Here is a 10,186-nt window from a genome sequence, read left to right as displayed (position 1 = left end):
AACTAAAATTCAAACAGCACCTATCGTACACTTTAAGTAAAGCAAACAAGGTGTACAACTCCTTATCGAGAATGATGGCTAATAGAGGCTGCGTTCGTTCCAGTAAGAGATTGTTAATTGCAAAGGCGATGAGCTTCATAATCATGTATGCGGTGCCAATATGGATCCAGGCGCTAGACATAAAAGCGTATGCCAGGCCGATACACACTATACATAGACTCACAGCTATAAGAGTAATAAGTGCTTTCCGAACTATATCTAGCGAAGCAGCCGAAGTACTATCTAGTATGCCGCCCATAGACATCCAGGGAAGTGAATTTGCGCGACTGCATGAATTACCAGCGCCTCATACAAATACAGAAAAGCTAGAGCAGAGAAAAGTGAGCTTCACAATGTGGCAGCAACGGTGGGAAACCTCAACCAAAGGACGGTGGACCCACAGACTGATACCTGACATCCACTCGTGGATATATAGAAAGCATGGGGACCTTGATTTCCACCTGACCCAAATATTACGTGGTCACGGGTGCTTCAAAAGTTACCTATATAAATTCCGCCATGACGACAGTCCGTATTGTCCGGTGTGTGCAGAGTCCGTAGAAGACCCTGAGCACGTATTATTCTATTGCCCTCGCTTCTTAGAAACTACCACAAATCACCATGGGTGAGAGTTTGACGGTGGAAAATTTGACTGCACTTATGTGTCAGTCCTCCGATAATTGGAAAGCTGTTAGCGAAGCGGCAGCCTTCATTATGACAGAACTAAGACATTAGGCGTCAGTCAGTCCGTGCTATAGAGGAGACGTAAAAGTCCAGTCACTCCCACGAAGTAATACTAAATCCGGTGGTTCCGTGGGAGAGTCCTGTGTTGGGAGTAGGTTAGGTTTAGCGGATTAAAGTTCCGCACTCCGGCTTTCGATGCTTCCCCCTCCTATAAAAAAAAAAAAAAAAAAAAAATAAAATTGTATATATATTCAAACACTTGCAGTAATGTAAAAATACACAAAGCCAACTACAGAAAAAGTATACACGTACTGACAAACTTTATCTACACATACAATCGAACATATATTGAAAATGAAAATTTTTATGAAAAACACACATATATACACACACGTATATATTAATATACTAATGCGTAAATATGTATGCAAATGCGGTACAAAACTACCACAAATCACAAACTAATACACAAATACTCAAAATGAATGTACTTACATCCAATGCTGAGGGCTCCCACACAAAAAAAAACACCAATTCACAAAAAAATTCACGACACAGAAAACGCACAGAAACGAAAACACGTCTGAACAGTAGATAGGGACAACGTCCGGTGGGATTAACGTGGGTACCTGCCGACGACGGCCTTACTCCACGGTGCTCAAAAGCACAGCGGATCAAATCAATGCGATGATCAGCGCCCCGAAAATGCAATGCATTATTCGGTACCAATTGGTGTGTGGAATGGACACACTAACCACCTTGGTGGGGTTCGAGGCCTATCTAAAACCTTTGCCGTACTTTGGGTCTGGCACCCGCTGGCAATGCAACTCCACATTGAGTGACCAAAATCACTCTCCCCGCATTTGGGTATTGAACCACAACCACCACGATATTCCCCGAGGGGCCAGTCCGCACGAGCAGGTTGGAGCGAACTCCAAGGGCTCCTGCCCCCCGTGGTACCAGAATTAAGTCTCCGGTCAGACCTCGTAGCCGAAACTACTACCAGTTGAGCTTCCATACAGCTCTGGACTGGTGACCAAGGATTGAATCCCATTCTCTTATCCAATTCATACACCTTTCATACCAGAAGCTAACCCCGGTCTTCAGCCAATTGTCTTCGCCGCCTGAACAACACGCGCGCAAATCTTTCAAACGACCCTAACGGTTCGGCATTCCGACTAGTGGAGATCACACCACTAACATCTAACCGTCCATCAGTCCAACTAATCCCCATACCCCCAAGGTCCTTAATGTCTGAGTACATCGGGCATTCCGCTATAACATGCTCCCAATCCTCAACACACGCCCCACACATACACTCTGGACTATCTGCAAGGTGCCTCTTATGCACGAATGCATTAAGAGGCCCATGCCCCGTAAGCAGGAAACCCAGACTTAGACAGGATCTGAAGTCTGGGTTTCCTTCTACATACCTAACGTCCCGAAGGTACTCATAAACCACCCGACCATTGAGACTACTGTCCCAACGGTCTTGCCACCTACACCTGACCCTTTCATCTAGAAGCCTCTTGCTCCCTAGATATCCCTCCCTCTCCACATCATCATCGGAAATCAAATCATTCCGCAGCGATGACACACTCAGACCCCTTCTTAACCTGAATGATACAGCACGCTGTATGACAACCAGGTCAAGAGGGGGCGCATCTAGTAACACCTGCAACGCATCCGTAGAAACGGTGCGACATACAGGCAGACAGGCGAGCATCATGCAACGCTGGACGGAGAGGAGCCTTCGGCGACCGAAGACCGTCGTGGCAGTTCGCCACCATACAGCAGCTCCATAAGTGACACAGGCCACAAACAAGCCGCGGTATATGGTGCGAACAGCACGACGTCCGAGGCCCCAATCACTCCGTAAAACGCGCATAACCTTACCTACGACCGCCTGCAGTCGCACCTTCACACTCACCAAGTGTGGAGTAAAACACATTCTTTCACTCATGGTCAACCCCAGGTACTTGACTTGCGTCACATACCTGATGCCGACCCCATTCACTCGGACAACCGGTGGACGCCCCGGTGACAGTCTGCCTTTTAAAAGTATTGTCACCGTTTTGTCCATCGAGATGTCTACACCCACACTTATCACCCGATTGTGGACAATTTCTAAAAATTGTCCTCCCACCCGATCCAACTCACGCTTTGAGCGACCTTCAACAAGGAGAAGAAGGTCGTCCGCATACGCACAACACTTACAGAGTGTTTCGAGCTGCCCAAGCAGAGAGTCCATCATGAGGTTCCATATATATGGACCACAGATGGATTCCTGCGGACAGCCACGAGCCACTCCAATCTCCACACTCCCATTCATTCCAACGATAGAGGCTTTTCTGTCCGAAAAGTAGCTCCGCCAGAGACTAATTTCCGGACAGCCAAGTTCCTCTAACCGTTCTATCACTCGATCCCAGATCAGATAATCGAATGCCCCCTTGAAGTCAACAAATATGCCTAGGACATACTTGTTGACATTCTCCCTAACAACATTCTGCACATACATCCACGCATCTTCCACACTGCGTCCTTTCCTGAACCCATACTGCCTATCCGACCACATATCCCGCGTTAGCTCCTGAAGTCGTTCCACCATAACCCTCTCCAGTACTTTTCCAAGCACCGGAAGAAGGCTGATGCCCCGATAAGAACGAGGATCACTCCTGATCTTATCAGGGGACTTCAGGAGAGGGACGACCCTGGCACTTTTCCACTCACGTGGAAAATATCCCTCCCACACGCACTTGTTATAAATGGCCTCCAAGTATTCCGGAATGAACTTCCACAAGCTTTTGCACATCTCTCCGTTCAAACCATCAAAACCTGGGGACCGTTTAGACCTAACCAGGCCAAAGGCGTATCCCAACTCCTCATCTTCTAGTGGAGGAACAGGTACCTCTTGTGCTTGAGGTGCCTGAACCTCAGCCCTGGGAAAGAACGCTCCTAACAGAACCTCTGCACACTCTCTCCACGTTGATAACACAGAGTCACCAACGCGGAGAGAGGTGATATCCTCCCTCTTACGACCCCTGCAGATCCTGTAGACCTGCCCCCAGGGGTTGTCCCTATTCTCCCCAACAAAGATCCTCCATTCTTCTTCTTTTATTCTCACAAGCATATCTTTATACTCTCTAACCGCACAACTAAAATCATATCTGATCTGGGATAACCTATCCGAATTGGACCGCCGAGAACGCTGAAACTTTCGTCTCAAACGCCGGACAGTCCTCCTCTTCCAGGTTAACTCATTCGTCCACCACTTAATTTCCCTAATCCTAAAACTTTCATACTTCCTGAAAACCCTATCATTAACACACCAGACCAACTCATACAGCCGAGCAATTTGCTCGTCCACCCCCTGTTCCTCAAACTCACTAAGCGGTATTTCCAATACCGCTTCCCTTACATTCTGTCCATATTGGTACCAGTCAGTACCAGAGGTACGCCATCGCCGCAATGGACCCACGTACGCCGAGGGTGGGGATTGCGGAGAAACCATAATTTGTATCAAATTATGGTCACTCAATCCCCTCCCCTAATCTCCCAACTGATGTCAAACGCTCTCCTTGCTGCCTCATTCATTAACGTTACGTCAATATCACTCATGCCCCTAGGCCCCTCAAACGTAAACCATTCACTCGGCTCATTCAAAATGTGGAGGCTCTTAGCCACCACCCATTCACTCAATACCTCGCCTCGGATGTGGCTTTGATATCCAGACGAATGTCTGGATACCTTACTAAACCACATCGAGAACGAGGCATTCGCATCCAACCCTAGGATAAATGGGCTACTACTCCCCAGTAGTAGTAGGGGCTTTGCTTCGCACCACCACCGACCACGTCTCCACGGGCTTCGGCAATGCCGGAGCAATCGCCTCCAACTCCCTCCCACTCGCGACGGCCTTCTTAGCGGCACCCTTCTTAACGGCGCCCTTACTCGCGACACCATTCTCCGCAACGACCGTACCGCTTTTCACCTCGCCCGACTTCATGCGGGGTGAACAACCGCTTTTTCAGCGGTGCCACCTATTCCGCTACCACTACCGCTTCCGTCCCTCGAATTCGCCAACAGAGGCGACCCCAAACGCGCCCTCCTCCGCGGTGGAGACCTCACCGGTGGCCTCACCTCCTCATCGCACGACGATGTTTCCACCATCACTGTTGTGGGGCCCGACCCTTCGCTTTCAGCGAGGGACTTAACCCTCCTTCTCCGTGGTGGAGGCATTACCACCTCCAGACTACCCCCAGGCAGGCTGATACGCTGGCGAAACACTGGCGCAGAAGCCACCCGTTCAGGCTAAACTCGAGAACAGCTGCTCTCCAAGCCCGAGCGACTGAACGCACTGAAGATGCCGACCTACACACAAACCCGCTCTATAGCAGTGACCACCTAAGCGGTCGATTAATGCGCACTCGCGAGGGCACAGCCCACAACTCCAGCCAAAGGTCTGGAAAAAGGTTACTCAAAAAGACCGCCGGACAGATCTATGTCCCCGTAACGGTCGCAAGTCAACCGCTGTGGTACTGCACCGAACCGCACCTAGCCTACGGTTACTTCTACGACCGTAATCTGCACACCAGTCAGCTACTTCAGCACTGGTACAGTCGCTAGCACCCTTTGGGCAAAACTGTCCGAGCAAACCCGAAACAAGTGCAACTGAACGCCAGGCGCTCAGCACAGCACTCACCGGTAGGCAATCCAGCCAGTGGGAATACTAACAACACGGTAAACCACTGAAACTGTGCGACAGCCCACCAACAACAAACGTGTGGATACCCACGCTACTTAAGGAAAACAACAAAGTTGTACTTACCAGTACACGCCGTACAGTCAACCGCGACTGTACAAAAACACTCGCCCGTACCGAAAAACCGCAACCACGCGCGCACAAAAATGTGGAGAATGCACAATATGTGCAGTCGCACAAATTCACACGCGACCGTAGCAACAACAACACTAGCTACCCACGCCAGGCAATAACGGTGCCTACACACCGCGTAAACAAATGTTCGCACAAAAGGAAGTACCGAAAAATTTCCACCAACAAATCGCAAAGAAAAACTCACCAAGAAAAATCACGATGCGCACGCACGTCTATCCGCGTCGAAAGCCAACTAACGAATGAGTAGATAGGGACAACGTCCGGTGGGATTAACGTGGGTACCTGCCGACGACGGCCTTACTCCACGGTGCTCAAAAGCACAGCGGATCAAATCAATGCGATGATCAGCGCCCCGAAAATGCAATGCATTATTCGGTACCAATTGGCGTGTGGAATGGAGACACGAACCACCTTGGTGGGGTTCGAGGCCTATCTAAAACCTCTGCCGTACTTTGGGTCCGGCACCCGGTTGCAATGCAACTCCACATTGAGTGACCAAAGTCACTCTCCCCGCATTTGGGTATTGAACCACAACCACCACGATACTCCCCGAGGGGCCAGTCCGCATGAGCAGGTTGGAGCGAACTCCAAGGGCTCCTGCTCCCCGTGGTACCAGAATTAAGTCTCCGGTCAGACCACGTAGCCGAAACTACTACCAGTTGAGCTTCCATACAGCTCTGGACTGGTGACCAGGGATTGAATCCCATTCTCTCATCCAATTCATACACCTTTCATACCAGAAGCTAACCCCGGTCTTCAACCAATTGTCTTCGCCGCCTGAACAACACGCGCGCAAATCTTTCAAACGACCCTAACTGTTCGGCATTCCGACTAGTGGAGATCACACCACTAACATCTGTCCGTCCATCAGTCCAACTAATCCCCATACCCCCAAGGTCCCTAATGTCTGAGTACATCGGGCATTCCGCTATAACATGAACCCAATCCTCAACACACGCCCCACACATATACTCTGGACTATCTGCAAGGTGCCTCTTATGCAAGAATGCATTAAGAGGCCCATGCCCCGTAAGCAGGAAACCCAGACTTAGACAAAATCTGAAGTCTGGGTTTCCTTCTACATACCTAACGTCCCGGATGTACTCATAAGTCACCCGACCATTGAGACTACTGTCCCAACGGTCTTGCCACCTACACCTGACCCTATCATCTAGAAGCCTCTTGCTCCCTAGATATCCCTCCCTCTCCACATCATCATCGGAAATCAAATCATTCCGCAGCAATGACACACTCAGACCCCTTCTTAACCTGAATGATACAGCACGCTGCATGACAACCAGGTCAAGAGGGGGCGCACCTAGTAACACCTGCAACGCATCCGTAGAAACGGTGCGACATACAGGCAGACAGATCCAACTCACGCCTTGAGCGACCTTCAACAAGGAGAAGAAGGTCGTCCGCATACGCACAACACTTACAGAGTGGTTCGAGCTGCCCAAGCAGAGAGTCCATCATGAGGTTCCATATATATGGACCACAGATGGATCCCTGCGGACAGCCACGAGTCACTCCAATCTCCACACTCCCATTCATTCCAACGATAGAGGCTTTTCTGTCCGAAAAGTAGCTTCGCCAGAGACTAATTTCCGGACAGTCAAGTTCCTCTAGCCGTTGAATCACTCGATCCCAGATCAGATAATCGAATGCCCCCTTGAAGTCAACAAATATGCCTAGGACATACTTGTTGACATTCTCCCTAACAACATTCTGCACATACATCCACGCATTTTCCACACTGCGTCCTTTCCTGAACCCATACTGCCTATCCGACCACAAACCCCGCGTTAGCTCCTGAAGTCGTTCCACCATAACCCTCTCCAGTACTTTTCCAAGCACCGGAAGAAGGCTGATGCCCCGATAAGAACGAGGATCACTCCTGATCTTATCAGGGGACTTCAGGAGAGGGACGACCCTGGCACTTTTCCACTCACGTGGAAAATATCCCTCCCATACGCCCTTGTTATAAATGGCCTCCAAGTATTCCGGAATGAACTTCCACAAGCTTTTGCACATCTCTCCGTTCAAACCATCAAAACCTGGGGACCGTTTAGACCTAACCAGGCCACAGGCGTATCCCAACTCCTCATCTTCTAGTGGAGGAACAGGTACCTCTTGTGCTTGAGATGCCTGAACCTCAGCCCTAGGAAAGAATGCTCCTAACAGAACCTCCGCACACTCTCTCCACGTTGATAACACAGAGCCACCAACGCGAAGAGAGGTGATATCCTCCCTCTTACGACCCCTGCAGATCCTGTAGACCTGCCCCCAGGGGTCGTCCCTATTCTCCCCAACAAAGCTCCTCCATTCCTCTTCTTTTATTCTCACAAGCATATCCTTATACTCCCTAACCGCACAACTAAAATCATATCTGATCTGGGATAACCTATCCGAATTGGACCGCCGAGCACGCTGAAACTTTCGTCTCAACCGCCGGACAGTCCTCCTCTTCAAGGTTAACTCATTCGTCCACCACTTAATTTTCCTAATCCTAGAACTTTCATACTTCCTGAAAACCCTTTCATTGACACACCAGACCAACTCATACAGCCGAGCAATTTGCTCGTCCACCCCCAGTTCCTCAAACTCACTAAGCGGTATTTCCAATACCGCTTCCCTTACATTCTGTCCATATTGGTTCCAGTCAGTACCAGAGGTACGCCATCGCCGCAATGGACCCACGTACGCCGAGGGTGTGGATTGCGGAGAAACCATAATTTGTATCAAATTATGGTCACTCAATCCCCACCCTCCCCTAATCTCCCAACTGACGTCAAACGCTCTCCTTGCTGCCTCATTCATTAACGTTACGTCAATATCACTCATGCCCCTAGGCCCCTCAAACGTAAACCATTCACTCGGCTCATTCAAAATGTGGAGGCTCTTAGCCACCACCCATTCACTCAATACCTCTCCTCGGATGTGGCTTTGATATCCAGACGAATGTCTGGATACCTTACTAAACCACATCGAGAACGAGGCATTTGCATCCAACCCTAGGATAAATGGGCTACTACTCCCCAGTAGTAGTAGCTTATCCATGTAGCCCAGGTAGGGCTCTAGGATCTCGCTAAATTTGCAATACAAACTAGCGACAATCATTCTACCGAACTCCCCCTCTACTGAAACACACACCCCCTGTTGCGACGAATCCAACACTACGCAATCGTAGTTTGGATCCGTCACAACAATTGCGGCATTACCCCCAAGGTCCGTAAAGACCCTGAAAACCCCAGGAAGACCCCGAACCACACCATTGGTGGTGTAGGGCTCCTGGAGTAAGGCAATGCCGCACCCACCCTCAAGGATACAACCCCCCAATTCACACATCACGGCATACGATCCCTGACAATTTAGCTGAAAGATACCCCCTATCAGTGTCTGGCGAGGGCGCGCTCAACAACGCCACAGGGGGGGCAGACAGCGGACATCATAAGATGCCCAGCTGGCCTACCCTTAAATGCACAGTTGCGACAATGGGGTGCATTGATGCAACCGGCAGCTCTGTGGCCTTCCTGACCGCACCTCCTACAGACATCTGATTTGGCCCTACACTCAGCCACTCTATGGTCAAAACCCATGCACCGGAAGCAGCCAGCAACAGGGGTATCCGGTCGAACCCTGAAGGAAAACCACTTTATGTAGCACCTTCCCGCTTCCAAGATGGCGGACTTTGATTTGTCCGAACCCTCAAGGACAACGTTGGTGCTACCATCAGCGGCCACCTTCCAGGGCCGACTGACCATCCGCACATCCGACTTTCGTGCCTCAGGGCTGACGTCCTGGAAGTTCAACCGAAAGAGCTCCTCCATGAAGTCATCATGGGAGATTTCGGTGTGAACCCCCTGAACCACAACCCGCGGACCCAACTTCCGGTTCACAGTCACATCCAATCCCACCTCCCCGAATTTGGCATTATTCGCCACCTTTTCCCTCTCTAAAACAGAGGGGATGCGAATAACCACCCCACCACCCTTAATCGGCTTCACCTCGTGCACTCGCACTCCGAGGGAAGGTCCCACCTCTTTCACCACCTTTTTGATGACTTCCTTAGAGGAAGTCGTCGGGGCCTTGCTGCGCACAACCACCGACCACGTCTCCACGGGCTTCGGCAATGCCGGAGAAATCGCCTCCAACACAGGTGCTGGAGGCGCACGCACCGACTCAGCCGGAGCCAACCCCACAACCGACCTCTTCGGTTGGGCAATATATCCCCCAGAACCCCCCCTTGGAGCGTCAACCTGACCGCGAAGATGGGCATTCTCGGTTACTACCGTCATCAGGAGCGCCTCGTACTTCGAGGCAAGCTCCATCAGCCCCTTCGCGGTAGTGACCTCAAAGTCCTTCACCCCAAACACCAAGGCATTTAATTCAGCCATCACTGCCTTCATGGCAGCGACATAGCTGATAGCGCCTCCCCCAACCACACCCCCATTAACTCCACCCTCAAGTTTCCCTCCCTCCTTCCCCGAGCTGACTTTCGTCGAACCCTCCTTCGCGACGCTCTTTTTAGCAACGCCCTTTTTCGCGACGCCCTTATCCGCGACG

Source organism: Zeugodacus cucurbitae, chromosome X (genome assembly GCF_028554725.1).
Source record: "Zeugodacus cucurbitae isolate PBARC_wt_2022May chromosome X, idZeuCucr1.2, whole genome shotgun sequence".
Lineage (NCBI taxonomy): Eukaryota > Metazoa > Arthropoda > Insecta > Diptera > Tephritidae > Zeugodacus > Zeugodacus cucurbitae.
Note: the sequence above shows the minus strand (reverse complement) of the source record.